The 15,856-nt window shown below is 34.6% G+C and overlaps 1 long non-coding RNA gene across 1 annotated transcript; it reads left to right on the top strand.

Moving 5' to 3' along the window:
* Positions 1-145: 145 nt before the first annotated feature.
* On the top strand, positions 146-1,854 carry LOC139846499 (uncharacterized). The gene is made up of 3 exons (XR_011759080.1): positions 146-264; positions 342-756; positions 1,294-1,854. It is a non-coding gene; the product is annotated as an uncharacterized lncRNA (long non-coding RNA).
* Positions 1,855-15,856: the final 14,002 nt, after the last annotated feature.

Here is a 15,856-nt window from a genome sequence, read left to right as displayed (position 1 = left end):
CTCCGGTGTTTTGGGGTGGACATGTCGGATTCAATGGGGTTGACCCCCAATACAAATGGTCTAATCATCTTCTTCCCTTTAAAGTATGCACACCTCTTTCACCTCCAGCTTTTCTTGTACGCAATCTCTATCTCTTCAATCAAGAATTTATGTTTATGAATGCATAAGAACTCTTCCTTCATGCATTATTTTTCAGTAGTTGCCATTATAGCATCTTCTCTCATCACCTGGCTTCATCAACAAGTAAATAATCGCCGTCAACAGGTAAACAAAACAATCTATAATACCTCTCATTGTGAAAAGATGTTATTATTTTCGATTAACTTGATTTTGGGTGTTAGGGTTTTATACAGTTTCAATTTGTATTTGTAAGCCTGGAATTAGAAGAGATACAAATCAATTTGTAATTGTACTCATCGTGTTCTTAATTAACGAGTTAATGAAAAGATATTGGTAAGTTGTAAACCATATGAATTTTATATATTAACATTTATGATTGATTTGAATTTAGTTATACAGTAAAGACTTTATTTTAATTTAATTTCAGATATCTGATACGTCATATTTTTTTATAGAAAAGGTAGACTCCAAAACAGTAGATTCATCATCTTGGGTGGAGGTGAAAGGAACTCTTTCCTCTTACATGTTGTTGATATAAGTATTGTATGTGTTACAGACTTGGATTTTATTATCAGGGGTGTACCGATGAATGAATAAATTGTGGAGCTGGTAATCCTTTCCAGATAAGCTTTTAAGGTAGTTTTGTTTAAGCTTGATGAATAATTGAATATGAACATACTACAAATATGATTTTGAAACTGGTACTTTTTAATAAATATTTGAGTTATTGAAACTGGTACTAAATTTAAGTATCTGTATTATTATCCATAAGTCCATAACCATTCAAATATGAATTTTTATTTATTTATTTATTTATTTATTTATTTATTTTGTAAAACACGCGTTGACAATGAGTCACAAAATTAGATGAAACCTTGAATACTCAATATTTTATTTTATTTTTACGAGGAACCCCCTAGCGACGAGCCATAATGGCTCCCCTCTAGTTGGTAAACCCCGGGTAAACGGCAAGCCAGACCTCCACCGCTACCAGGCAAATGTTGAATACTCAATATTGAATACTCAATATTGTTTCTATTTCTTGGTCATTGACTTTTAATGGTCACAGATGATATTGGACTAATAATTAATAATATGGTATTTGAAGCAACATTTAGGTAAGCACCAACAATAGCATGGTAGTAATATTTAGTAAGTTTCTTTGTTGTGCAGGGAAGTCACATGACATATTGATGGATTTTTGAAGTGCCCTTTCTACTAGAGAAGCCATGTATCTTTTGACTTTATTTTTAGATCTAAGCTTGAATATGTGCGCATGTGATATGCGAAGATGGAAAATTTTATAAATTACTGAAAGGGTCAAATTTTTAGAATGTTTTGTGCAGGTGTACATGTTTGTACGATGTGAATATATTTTGTAACGATTTTCATGATAGAATTGTGATCTAACGTTTCTATAATTTAATAGTTTTATGCTTTGAAGCTGAAGTGTGGATGTTTGATATGTGAAGCTAGCTAGAAAAAAGTTTTGTGGGTTGAATGAGTGTCAATATGGGTCACAATGGAAGAGGCATGACATAACATATATTATGTGAAGCTGGATAAATGGGTTGCAGGCTAAATGAGTTTCAAAATGGGTCAATACAGAAGAGGGCGGGGCATAACAGATGTAAAGCTAGATTTTTGAGGGCAGGGCATAACAGTTAATTAATATATAAAGCTAGATTTTTGAGTTGCGAGCTGAATGGGTGTTAAGATATGTGTAACTAAATGATTGAGAGTATTGTTGTTAGGCAACATGAAGTTAAAAATGTGGCATTAGACGCTGCCATTTTGAGCCAAAGTTCAGAAATTTTTATGTATTGACATGTGATTTTATTTTATTTGGATTGTACAAACATAATAGAATAACAGATGGTGTATCAGTATTGTGTTACTAATGTAACATAATTTGGTAATTGTATGCCTAATTTAATGGTATGGTCATTTTTATTTTAAATTTTACTAACTGTATAAGCATTGATATCTTTAGTGTAATCAATGTGTACATATAATCAATATACCATGTTTTTGTTGCTTATATTTTCGCTAATGTTGTCATTGGGTCAAATTTCCCACTTGTATAGTTATTAGATACTAGTGAAATGACCCGAACCACGGGTTTGGTTAAGCGAAACAGTTGAATGATATGTTTTAGGAATTAAGTGAATGTAAATGCTAAAGTCGTTTAGTTTAATGACCCGTAAAATCACGAATTCTGACTAAGAAACTTGTCGTTATTTTTACAAATATATAGAGACATGTATTTTCGTATACATATGTAACGTAATTAATCCCGTAAAGAAAATCCATATTTGAATATTAATATTATTATATTGTAATAATTTTATAATAATAATAATAATAATAATAATAATAATAATAATAATAATAATAATAATAATAATAATAATAATAATAATAATAATAATAATTAATAATCATAATAATAATAATAAAGTTTGCTTAAAAATTGAGTATTTATATTTTTAATAATAATAATAATAGTTACTAATAACAAATGTCTTTTGAAATAATTAAATTATAATCAATCGTAAAGATTAAATTTTAATTGTAAATTAAATTGATTTATGATGTCATCCAAGTAGATTAGTTTTTTTTCTATTTTCTTTTTGATTTTTTTAATGAATGAAAATGAATATTTATGATGTCATCATTATAGCATTTTAATATTAACTACTAGCGAAATGACCCGTGGAATCACGGGTTTGTTTAAATGAAACAGTTTGACGATGTGTTTTATGTGTTTTAAGTGGGTAAATATGTTATTATTAAAGTTAAGAAGGGTATATATGATAAAAACCTATAAATAATAAAATATTTAATTAATGTTAATGACATCATCAAGATGGCTTAGATTTTTTTCTTTTTATTTTTGATTTTTTGTTAACAAAGGAAATAGCCTAATAATGACATCATCATTTTAGGATTTTAATAGAAACTATAGATAGATAGATTTGGATGTGGATTTTAGGTAGAACTACACTAACGATATATACACTGTATGTCCTTCAACAATTCATACACATTTCAAGTAGATTAACCGACAATATCCTTCAACCCATTCATACACATAATCAATATACAATAACTATATCTAAGTATGAAATACACTAAGAAATTGAAAGCTAGAGTATCAACAGAAAGTTGCAAGGCAACAGTGTTAAATAACATTCATCAACTATAACATATCATTCAACAATTTTCCTTTATAAACCCGTAGTTTCACGGGTCTCTTCACTAGTTTTATATGTACAATGTTGTAAACTCATCTTAAAACCATGACTGTGAATGATGTATGTATAAGGTGTTTGAACTGTGATCGGATGAAATCCTAAAAAGGAGGTTAGTATTATGATAATGCTTGTGACTAAGCAGGTTTGCTTGTGTTTAGTGATAACCACAGTGGAAAAAAAAATTTCTTTTGCAGCTTTGTTCATGCTTGCAATAATGGTAAGGATATAAGGTCATTATTGTTAGATGACACTAAAATCACCAACTAATTTTAGTTAATTGGGATTTACTTGAATGCAGAGTTAGCTAGTTATACTTAACAACGGGTTCAGAGTGTGTGAAGTACACGCCCGCAAAAGTTGGCCAACAACTACCGCGCACATTGCGGGGGTCAAAGGGGTTGCGCCCCCTTGTTGGGTCCAAGGGGGAGCGCCCCTGGCGGGGTCCAAGGGGCACCACCCCTCTACCAAAAAGACACAATTCATTTTAATGAAAAGGTGTTATCCAACTGATTTTCCCGTTTAAATGAGGAGTTATATCCCTTTATGAAAACTGCAATAACCAGAATATAATCTGGTTTTATGTTTCTAACTGCATTCATTCAAACTCTCAGAAAACACAGATTCTTTCATACGTGATTTTGATTTCTTCTTGTCTGGAAACAAAATCATTATTGTCTTATCCTAATTAGGATTTCGTGTAAACCCGAGGCTTGTGAGGGGCGAAATACTTAATTAAGAAAGTGTTTCACGATTTAGAAACCAATCCAGATTGTCTGTTTCATACCCGTTTTCTTACAATTATTGAGGGCATAAAGGAATATCTAAGACATATCCTTGGGTGACTTTGTTAAAGTTTACATTTAAAAAAAATAGAACAACATTCTGCTTGAGGGTCAAGTTTAAGTGAGGATATGCAAGATTTTCAAGTTTAAGGGCATAAGGAAATAGCTAAGACATATCCTTGGGTATTCCCAAACATGCTTTCATATTGTGGTTAGCCATTCAAGAAAGGTTGTCAACTCAAGATCGTTTGAAAAGATGGTATCCAAACACTATTTTTAAGTGTGTGTTTTTTGGAAGACAAGAAGATTATCATGAACATTTGTTTTTCATATGTGATTATGCCTGGCATATTTGGACCGACACGAAATCAATGCTTGTATTCAAAAGATTGCAAAATAATTTGCAGTGGATTGTCAACAAAATGTCCATGTATACACTGCACAAAACATATACAACAACAACAACAACAAAACCCAATACCACATGAGTGGTGTATGGGGGAGGTGAGATGTAGACAATCCTTCCCCTATCCGAGAATAAAGACAAGTCATTTCTCCACCCAGATTGAAACACTCTCAAAAGTAGAGAAAGTCATCCCTCTCTCTATTCTGCACAAAACATATGGAGTGTGTTAAATAGATTGGATATTGCTGTGATTCTGTACTTTATTTGGATTGAAAGGAATACAAGATAGTTTATGAAGATCTACAAGTATGTGCATGAGGTGAGCAAAGCAGTAAAGGATTTTATTAGAATCAAATTGACGAGCCTAAAAGTCAAAAAGTCAAAGAATGTTCTTAATTTTGCTGATTTGTGGGGGGATGTAACGGGCGAATCATACGGTTAGTCATAAGATTTAGGCTAAGTTTTCCTAATTCATAGCGTGTCATGATAGATGGGACAACATAGAATTATGAGTTTATGGATCTAGCATATGGTATGTTGTTGGTAGGCTGCTTGGTTAATGTCTGTTTTGTTCTGCATTTGCATTTGTTACCTTGGAATGTCTTGAGCCATTTATCATCTTGTATTGGAGATTTGGGGTTATTTTGTATTGGGGATTTGGGGTTATTTATTGATATAAGTTTAATTATAAGTTTTACCTTTTGGAACAAAATTGCAAAACTGTTATACATACACCTGTTCTTGTTACTTCCAGTAACATTGTACATTGTTCTGAATATGTAAGTTTTTCTAATCCAAATTGACTCAATTAGAGCTTATTAAGTGTCACCCATGAAGGCATTATGCATTATCCTTGTGAATACCTAAACCACAGTAATCTTTATTACTACACATATGAAGGGTAACAAGGTGCATATTTACAAGTAACCAATGAAACTAACAACTAGTTAACAAAACCAACGTTAACGTTTTATTACTAAATTTGAATGTGGTTATTCTATCATTTCTTTTATTATCTACAAAAACCAACTTGCGCGTTGTCAGATTTACAACACTACAATAATTAATAATAATGTATATGAGATAACAGAACAAATCCAATAGAAACAAGACAAGAATATATCATCCTCATAAATACATAAATTCATATCCTTATTGAAAAACTTCAAAAACTTATCTTCATGGACATCTTGCATAAGTGAACAAGTGTGGGATCTCGTTATGATAAATGATAATATATCAAATGACTTATATTACTCTAATTATGTTCACAATAAATTTATAGTGTAATATAGGCAGTACCAAAGATTTATTGTTCACGGCATATTTTATATTTTATTACGTTCAATATAATATATGTATTGTACACTCTAACAAAAAAAAACAACTTACTACAATAGAGAATCACTGCTGCAATATAGAAGTAAAAATATGGATATGAGAATTATGCACTGGAAGCTTTTTCAATTAGATTAATGCAGATAGTGCCATTGCATGCTTACAAGGGAAAAAAAAAAGAACCTGCAAAACTTAAAACGATTAAAACCATAACCGTCCACACAATCCAATTTAGGTTGTTGGGGAGGAAGATCACCAACACAAACAAAAGAGGCACTAACAATAATCCGAAGAAGGTTACGGTGTAGAGTTTCTCTTGGTTGAACTTTGGATCATAATCCCAATAGAAATTGGCAATTATGATCCCAAGGATTACAGACGTCACTAAAAATCCAATCCAATAGTGTTTGACCGGGATGATTAACTCAATCATAAGTAAAATGGGGGTGAGAATTGCAGAGCAGCAACCAATACACTTGAAAATAGCGTAATGAATATCCCTCATCCATGAGAATTCAAAGCGCTTTGCACATATCAAAATACCAGTTACCAGTATGTTAACACATAATGTTACACCAGAAAAGCTCAATAAAACACCATTCAACTGATGTGGGTTCTTATCGTTTCGAGACAAGATTACACTGCGAACACCCATCAAAGCAACCGCAGAGCAAAAATAAGTAAACACCAAAATGTACGAGTACGCTGGAATTCTGAAATCCAAATTGCATATGTTACAAATAACCTCCATTAATATCTAAAAGTATAAACCATTTTAATTAATCAACCTTATTAGATGAAGGTGAGGAGATCAATTAACTTACACTGGATTGGTGCCTGGGGAGGTATGTGATGTGACATCATCTTCAACTGGTATGACAACTGGCCCATCTCCTTCGTTTTCCATTACAACTGAATTGTTTATGGGTATCAAATCCGATTCTAACAAAACATATAAGTTAAACTAGGATCAATCAAGTTATACATGTAAACAAGGCGCTACACTACAATAAAAGCCACTTTTTATACAATAATGTTATAACAACTATTAAGCATAAACTCTAGTTGATTAATAACTGTTCAAACTCAGTAACTCTTGTATAAATCCAGTTATCACAAAAAAAAAAAAAAAAAAAAAAAAAAAAAAAAAAAAAACCTCACAGTTATTGTATTGATATTTTCTGTTTAATCTTCTTCCAAAGTTTTATTTTGCTTTTCATGTTGTCTGGAAAACTAATTTTTCTATCACAATTATTAGTGTAACTTATATTAAGATTATAACAGACAACGAGAGACACATTCTCATATTGACAATGAAAACGGAGTAGCATGTGTTAGTGCATATTTTGTAATCCCTAGTTCCATGAACTTTAACGTTTTATTCGATCATGTTATAACCTGTAATATTGTTAAACGTTGATTGTCGATGTGTTATTTTATATTTGTAAACGTTTAAATATAATTCGTAATATTAGTCGACAGTCGGCCGACTGACATGGTCAGTCGACCGACTGTCATCCACTGTCGACCGACTGTCATCCACTGTCGACCGACATAGGAACTGAGATATTTAAGCCTAATTAATCTTCATTAATTTGGTTAACAACTCTGCAGATTACACACACACACGAAAACAGTTCTAGGTCGAGTCTCTCTCAATCTTCATGTCCAAATACCACAGAATGTCAGTCTAGGCTTCGTGTTTATCAAGATCTAATCTTGGTTTGACTTGTACGAACCCGAAAACCCATAGATATTCGTTTAAGCTCTTTCTAGTGTTATTCCGCCTCTAGATCGTGTTAGGTTGATTCTAAGATCCTCTCTCAGCGTCTACAAAGTGGTATCAGAGCATTGGCTTGCTGAATCAATTGTTTTAAACGAGTTCTTGGTATATTTTTGGGTCAAAAATTGGTTTTGGATTGAATTTTGTATACTTTTACGTTAAACCTTTGGTTTTAATTGCTTTAGAGTGTTTATAGAAGTCATTCTAAGTTGATTAAGGTGTTGGTCAGTAGTTTTAGTTCGAAAATTGAGCTTGAAATCGTTTAGAAGTCAAAAACCTGATTTTTTTTTGGGATTCTAGCTCTGAAAGAAAGTACAGTCGACCGACTTAGGGGACAATCGACCGATTTTCGTGTATTTCGACCGATTGTCATTAGTTCGACCGATTGTCTTTAAACCGACCGACATATGCTAAACCGACCGACTTAAGTTGTAAACCGACCGACTTAAGTACTAAACCGACCGATTGAAGGAACATCGGCCGATTGAAAAAAATACTACCATTTGACTAAATGTAAACAGAACTTCGACCAATTAATCATTGACAGTCGACCGACTGTAGCTGTTCATCGACCGACTGTAGCTGTTCATCGACCGACTGTTGCTGTTCATCGACCGACAGTCACCAACAGTCGACCGACTTAGGATCAGATTCAATCTTAATTAAATTTTAAAATGTCTGATCAGGCAATGGCAATTACTTCCGGCGTTCAAAACATTTTACTATCTGATAGTGAATCAGGCAGTGCCAATCGTACTCCTAGACTTGATAATACAAATGATTACATTAGATGGAGGGCTAGGTTCATGAATTACATTAGAGGCCTTGATCCTAGAATGTGGGATTTGATACAACATGAATATAAAGAGCCTTTAGGTACTGATGGTAATAGTAAAAAGTATGAAGATTATAGCGTGACAGAAAAAGAAACATATGCCTTAGAATGTAGATGTTATGCTCAATTGACCCAGGGTTTAGACGGTGATATTTATCATCAATATCAAATGCACTTAACTTCATATTCTCTTTAGAATGCTATTAAGATAGGTGTCGAAGGAAATAAGGCGTATCGTGAAAAGAAAGCTAAAGTAATCAAAAGTGAATGAAAAAGGTTTGCTGCTCTAAGTCATGAAACATTAGAAGAGACAATCATTTGTTATCGTCATCTTGTCTCTGAATTGGGTAACTTAGGTGTAGAAGTTACAGAACAGAAAGCTATCAAATAATTAACAGATGGTTTACCACACAAGTGGGATGCGTTTATTGAACAGATAGAAGACAGAGCTTCGTCTGCTGGTGAATCACTGACCCTAGATAAATTCACATCAAAATTGATGGTAAAGGACTTGGATATGGAAACCAAGAAGAAACGTCTTGAGGGTCAGCAGAGTCCTATAATTTACAAAGCTGGTACTTCTGGATTGAGCAATGTTCATGCTCCCTTACAAACAGCGTTTGTTTCTAATGATAGTGCTGTAAATAGATCACAACCTGCTTAAAATGTGATGTTTTCAACCCATGTAAATAAGCCTAGTAGTACAAATCAGTCCACCATTAGACAGGAGCCAAAAACTGTAGTTCTCAACACTGAGAATTTAAGAACTAGGCCCCTTTCAGTTGTAGAGGAAGATATGGCTTTAGTTGCTTTGGTAGTTAATTCTTATAATGAAATGGTTGGTGGTCAAATTGGTAATGCTCATTTAGAAGCAGAAGATTATGAGCAGATTGATGAGGATGAACTTGAAAAGATGGATATCCTCTGGGCTATGGGTAGTGTGATTAGACGAGCGAAGAAATTTCTGAAAAGGACAGGTCAACAGAGCTTAGGTGTTACTAGAGATACTAAGTTAGGTTTTGATATGTCAAAAGTGAGATGTTTTAATTGTAATGAGTTAGGACACTTCAAAAGAACATGTACCAGGCCACAGAAAACTGGTTTTCACAACCCATTTCACAATCAGTATAATAAGACAAAGGTTAATGTGCCAGTTGAAACAACGAGCAGTGATACTATCAGAAATGATAAAGCAAAAGGCTTAATTGCAACATATTCAGACGAAGGTTGTGATTGGACAGTATTTGCTGATGATGAAAATCATGCTAACATTGTTAGAATGCCTAAGACCGAAGAAGAAACTGAAAGTGAGAAACAAGAGAGAGAGAAAGCTGGTTGTGTTGGTACTGCGAATGAATGCATGTGTTACATCTGCAAGATGGAAGCAAGAATTGAGCGAACTTATGCAATGATCAGATATGTTAGAAGAGGTGTTCTTAACAAGAGAGTGTATGAGAAGTTCAAGTACGCAATGCACAATGATGGTGATGTATGGACGGATTACAGTAGTTCGTCTTCATCAGATGGAGAAACTATTGTAGTAGATGATGTCAAGACTTCAGTTGAGTTGAATAATTCTGACTGTTCCAGTTCTAGTTCAGAATCTGAACCTGAATCAGAGACTGAAGAAAAGGAATATGCGTTCATGGCAAACACATCAAGTGACTCTAAGGTACAAACTGAATTTCCTTTGGAATGTAACGATTGTGCTGATCATAAGTTAGAAATTGCTAAACTTGAATCCATAGTTTCAAAACTGAATGATATCCCCTTAGGATGTATCTACTGTCCTGAAGTAAAACAGGAACTTAGGATTGTTAAAGCAGCTTATCTTAAGGTAAAAGGCCTATACGAGACTAATTTAACTCAGTTTAACAATAAAAAGGAATTCAGGGAGACAATCAAAACTCTAGAAAATCAAGTTCATGATTTAAGAGCTACAATTTCAGGTGACCAAAAGTCCATAATGATGTACTTAAATCAACTTGAATGTGCTAAGAGAGAAAATGAAGAGTTTAAGATTAAGTATGAGTCAGAAAAGGCTAGAAATGACACTTGGCAGCGAATGTCATATGTCATTGACTATACTGTCTATAACAAGAATGATGGTAAAAAGGGTTTAGGTTATAAAGAGTGTCCTCCTCCTCTTAGGAATGAGTACATTAATAAACCTTCTGATTCTTGCCTTAGTGAAATCCTAAGTGTGAAGCCTGTAGAGAATGAAAAATCAGACAACACTAAGCCGGTTGTTGAAGGCTTAGCTGAGGACAGTAAATCTGATTCAGAGTATGAAAAAGTTTCAGAGTTTGTGACACCAAAATCCAAACCAATCACTATCCTGAAACATCCATTGAATGCTAGTAAGACTAGTGAAAGCGGACAACCCACACCTAGAAAATAAGTAAACTCTAGGAACTCTAATGGAAATAAAATATTTCAGACACCTGTCAAGTATCAGCAGGGACTCAACCTAGATAAAGAATATGTTCTTACACAAGCACCTGAAGAACTATTTAATAAAAGGAGCCCTAATACTAACAATGTGCCTAAATATCTGCATCCTAACCGTCGACCAGGCTTGAAACATCATGTTGAGAAACATATGTCACCCATGAAACAGTCTTTTCCCAATAAGCATCTGAGTTCAAAAACACGTACACCAGAAACTCAAAACTGTAATAAATGTGGGAAAAAGGGTCATTGTGCTGTTAACTGTCAACAGCGTTGGAAAACACCAAAAAGAAAATCTGACACTGAAATGAAAACTACACACTATGCTTCTAGTTCCAGTTCCATAGGTACTTCAAGTAATAGTTCAAAAGGTTTTTCTAAACCAAAGTCAAATTCTATTGCTAATTCATCCACAAGGGTACAGTCAGGTGTGAATAAAATTTTTCAAACGAATGACTATTATGAGAAATCTGTTGGTAAACGTACCATTTGGAAGCCTAAAACTGAGACAAAGGTTGTTGACAAGTCCAATGATCCATCAGGATCAAAGGGTCAATGGATGGATGTGCAAGTTATTGGTGTCGATGGGAAACCCACTGCCATTCGGGCATGGGTGTCCATCTCAAACTAACTTCTTTTCTTGTTGTGCAGGTCGCCTACGATCCGAGTAGAAATACCTGGATTGTTGATAGTGGGGCATCCCAGCACATGACAGGAAACATGTCCTTACTTTCTAATGTCAAATCAGTAAATGGAGGATCTGTTTCTTTTGCAGGAGATGAAGGAGGTTTTATTACAGCTCAGGGTATGATTGCTAATGCTAATGTTAGTTTTGATAAAGTGAATTTTGAAAGCAGATGTCAAATAATCTGCTGTCAGTTTCGCAAGTAGCAGATAACAAGCATAAGGTTGCTTTTGATGATCAAAGATGCTACATTTTGAAGAAAGAGTATGTAATACCGGAAGAGATGATTCTTATGACAGCTCCCAGAAATAAAGATTTGTATATTTTGGATATGTCAACAGCCCATGTTAAAGCTGCAACAGGTCATCAAGCTTTCATATCCAAAGCTACAGAACAAGAATCAATTTCATGGCACAAACGTATGGGTCATTTGAGCTTGAGAAAGATGAACAATCTTGTTCATAATAATCTGATTGAGGGAGTAAATGTTAAGAGTTTTCAAATTACTGAAGGATGTCTTCCGTGTAAGAAAGGCAAACAGACTAAAAAGTCACATGCAACAAAGAAACATCATTCAATTGTTGTTCCTCTAGAGTTGTTACATATGGATCTTTTTGGTCCGATTAATCGAACAAGCATCTCTGGAGATTCATATTGTTTAGTAGTGACTGATGAATACTCACGATACTCTTGGGTAATGATGTTAAAGAAGAAGTCTGACACATTTGAAAATATAAAGTTGTTGTTTTTGAAGCTGGAATCTTTGTACAAGTTAAAGGTTAGGAAGACTCGAACAGATAATGGTACTGAATTCAAGAATCAACAGATGGAGAGTTTCTGCAACGAGAAAGGCATTACACAACAGTTCAGTCCAGCTTATACTCCGCAATCAAATGGTGTTGCTGAAATACATAACAGAACGTTAATTGAAACTGCGAGAACTATGTTAGCCGATTCAAGTTTACCGGTTAACTTCTGGAGTGAAGCTGTGGCTACAGCATGTTATACAATGAACCGATTGTTAGTAGTCAAGAGACATGGAAAGACTTGCTATGAATTGCTACATAAAAGAAAGCCTAACATTAAACATTTCGAACCCTTTGGTGCACCGTGTTCAATCATGATACGAGATACTGGAGGAAAATTTAATCCTAAGGCTGTTCCTGGTATATTTCTTGGTTATGGGAATCCAAACAAAAGAGTTTTCAACACTGTATCTAAACGTGTTGAAGAACATTTCGAAGTAGATGTTCAAAGAAATGCTGCTATTCCTGCTGGGAAAGGTTTTTCATGGCAGTTTGATTATGAAGATTTGTTTGATTCTTTTGGTCTTCCGTCTGTTGCTACTGATGATGAAGTTATTGCAAGATTACTGAATGAAATGCAGACGTCTCCATCACAAATGGTTCCGAAATCTCAAACGGCACCACAACATCACCCAGTGCCGCAACAACAACTTGTTCAAGATGATGAAGAATCAGGTGATTATCAAGATGATCCTTCTTATGATGGATCTGATTCTGAAGAGGAGTCACAACCTATAGACAGTGGCAAAAGTTTTCATAATCTGCCACAAATTGTAGAAGTTCCGAAAGAACAACCAGAACCTGAAGGCGTTCGTAGATCATCACGAACAGTTGTCCTACCTCGACACTTAGATGATTTTATTGTTGATTCGAAAGGAGTTTCTGGAGCACCATCAAATGATGCCTCAACGTCTGAAAATCAGAAAGCTTCAACTGAGAATGTTATGCAAGCTTTCTATTCTTCACTAAATAGGTCAGGCAAACTCTTCTTACATGCATATTCATGCTTTGTGTGTCAAATTGAACCAAATTCTGTTGAGGAAGCTCTTCTTTATGATGATTGGATAAATGCCATGCAAGAAGAGCTTTTACAATTCAAGCATTTAGGAGTATGGAAACTAGTGACTCCGCCTCATGGTTGCAAACCGTATGGGCTTCGATGGGTATGGAAGAATAAAAAAGACGAGCAAGGTATTGTAATTTGAAATAAAGCTAGACTGGTTGTGAAGGGATATCAACAGATCCCTGATATAGATTATGATGAAGTATTTGCACCAGTGGCTAGACTTGAGGCAATTCGAATATTTTTGGCATTCGCACCTTTTAAAGGCTTCAAGGTCTATCAAATGGATGTCAAAAGCGCCTTTTTGTACGGGACTCTCAATGAGACCGTGTTTGCTAAGCAACCACCGGGTTTTACAGATCCACACTCTCCAGAAAAGGTATATCGTCTAGAAAAAGCACTGTATGGGCTTCATCAAGCTCCAAGAGCGTGGTATGGTACGTTGTCCAACTATATGATTGATAATGGTTTCAGAAGAGGTGTCATCGATCAGACACTTTTCATCAAAGAAAAGGGCGAGCATATAATGCTAGTACAGGTGTACGTGGATGATATTATCTTTGGATCTACAGATAAGACGATGGTGGATGATTTTGAGGAGGTAATGCAGAAACGGTTCAAGATGAGTTCAATGGGAACTATCAAATTCTTCCTTGGTATTCAGGTTGTACAAACAAATCAGGGTATCTTTTTACATCAGACAAAATATGTATCAGATATTCTGAAAAGATTCAAAATGGAAGATGAACGTCCTGCAAGGACGCCGCTATCGGTGAATCACGGGATTACACCGGATAAGGAAGGTGATAAGGTTGATCAAACCTTATATAGAGCCATCATTGGTTCGTTGATGTATCTAACAGCGTCTCGCCCTGATATCATGTTCGCAGTTTGTTTATGTGCTCGCTATCAAGCAAATCCGAATGTACATCATTTGCTTGTGGTGAAAAAGATTATGCGTTTTTAAAGCAAACTCCGAATTTGGGCCTATGGTATCCCTGTGATAATGATTTTGTACTGACGGCTTATAGTGATTCCGACTATGGTGGATGCAAGAAAGATTTTAAGTCAACATCAGGAGGTTGTCAATTCCTTGGAATCAGACTAGTTACATGGCAGTGCAAGAAGCAATCAGCAGTGGCCTTGTCCACTTGTGAAGCTGAATACATTGCTGCAGCAAGCTGTGCATCTCAGGTTGTGTGGATACAACAGCAGCTTCGTGACTACGGTTTGAATATTTCTAACACTCCTATTTTTGTTGATAATTCTGCTGCCATAGCTATTACGAAAAATCCTGTGAATCATTCTATGACCAAACACATAGGGATTAAATATCATTTTATTCGAGACTGTTATGAGAAAAGGCTAATTGATGTTATCCAAATTGGCACAACTACGCAAAGGGCTGATCTTTTCACAAAAGCTTTTGATAAACTACGTTTTGATTTCTTGTTAACTGAGTTAAGTATCAAAATATTGTCAGATGTCGTTCCTGACGAAGAGACCAACGAGTAACTTCATTTTATGTGTTCTGCTTGCATAGCTGTATATACTGTGTGGTTATATTTCTTTTCTTTCTGATTGTTTCTGTGTGTTTAAAATCTAAAAACCAAAAAGATTTTAGATTTTTAGTATTTTAGGGGGAGTAATGAATGCAACATCAACATCAGATATTCAGAAAAAAAAAAAACGAGTTTGATCTATATAAAAATGGGATACGGACTTAATCATAGAATGAGATGATCATAATCACAATCATGTAAATATCTTGATAAGGAACTCATGGAAAGGTTTACAGCGGTTGAGGGTAGTCACTTAATTACCACAGGTGCATACTTTAAAGAAAATTGTTGAGGAAATCAACAAAAGGTGAGGGTATCCCCTATCATGACGTATAATCTAGAAACACATGATGTAGAATATCCCCAAGCAAATTCCAAATTGCTGCACCATTGAGTCTCACGACTAATTGGGATATTCAAGCGATCAATAAGCGTTGAAAATGTTCTGATTGACTGTGCATACCGACTTCTATCAAACTTCAATTCTTGAATCGTACATAAACTCCAAAATAGTAAGTTTATCTCAATGAGAGTGTCTTTCCTGTGAACGGGTTGAAAAGTGTGGTTCTATATTACAGACAGTCCATGAATGAATGATTTAAGTTAATTGATACACAAATGAAGAAAAGAGATCTTCATAGCAAGGAAGTCAATTCGAGAACTAAATCAAAGTCAAGACTGCAATGTGTTGTTTAAAAAAAAAATGGCCCAAGAAGAACTTAAATGAGTGTGAAGATTACCAAGAAGAACTTAAATCATTCATACTTC

The sequence above is a fragment of the Rutidosis leptorrhynchoides genome, chromosome 5 (assembly GCF_046630445.1).
Source record: "Rutidosis leptorrhynchoides isolate AG116_Rl617_1_P2 chromosome 5, CSIRO_AGI_Rlap_v1, whole genome shotgun sequence".
Classification (NCBI taxonomy): Eukaryota; Viridiplantae; Streptophyta; class Magnoliopsida; order Asterales; family Asteraceae; genus Rutidosis; species Rutidosis leptorrhynchoides.
The sequence above is the reverse complement of the archived record's forward strand: the minus strand, read 5'-3'. Positions and strand labels throughout refer to the sequence as shown.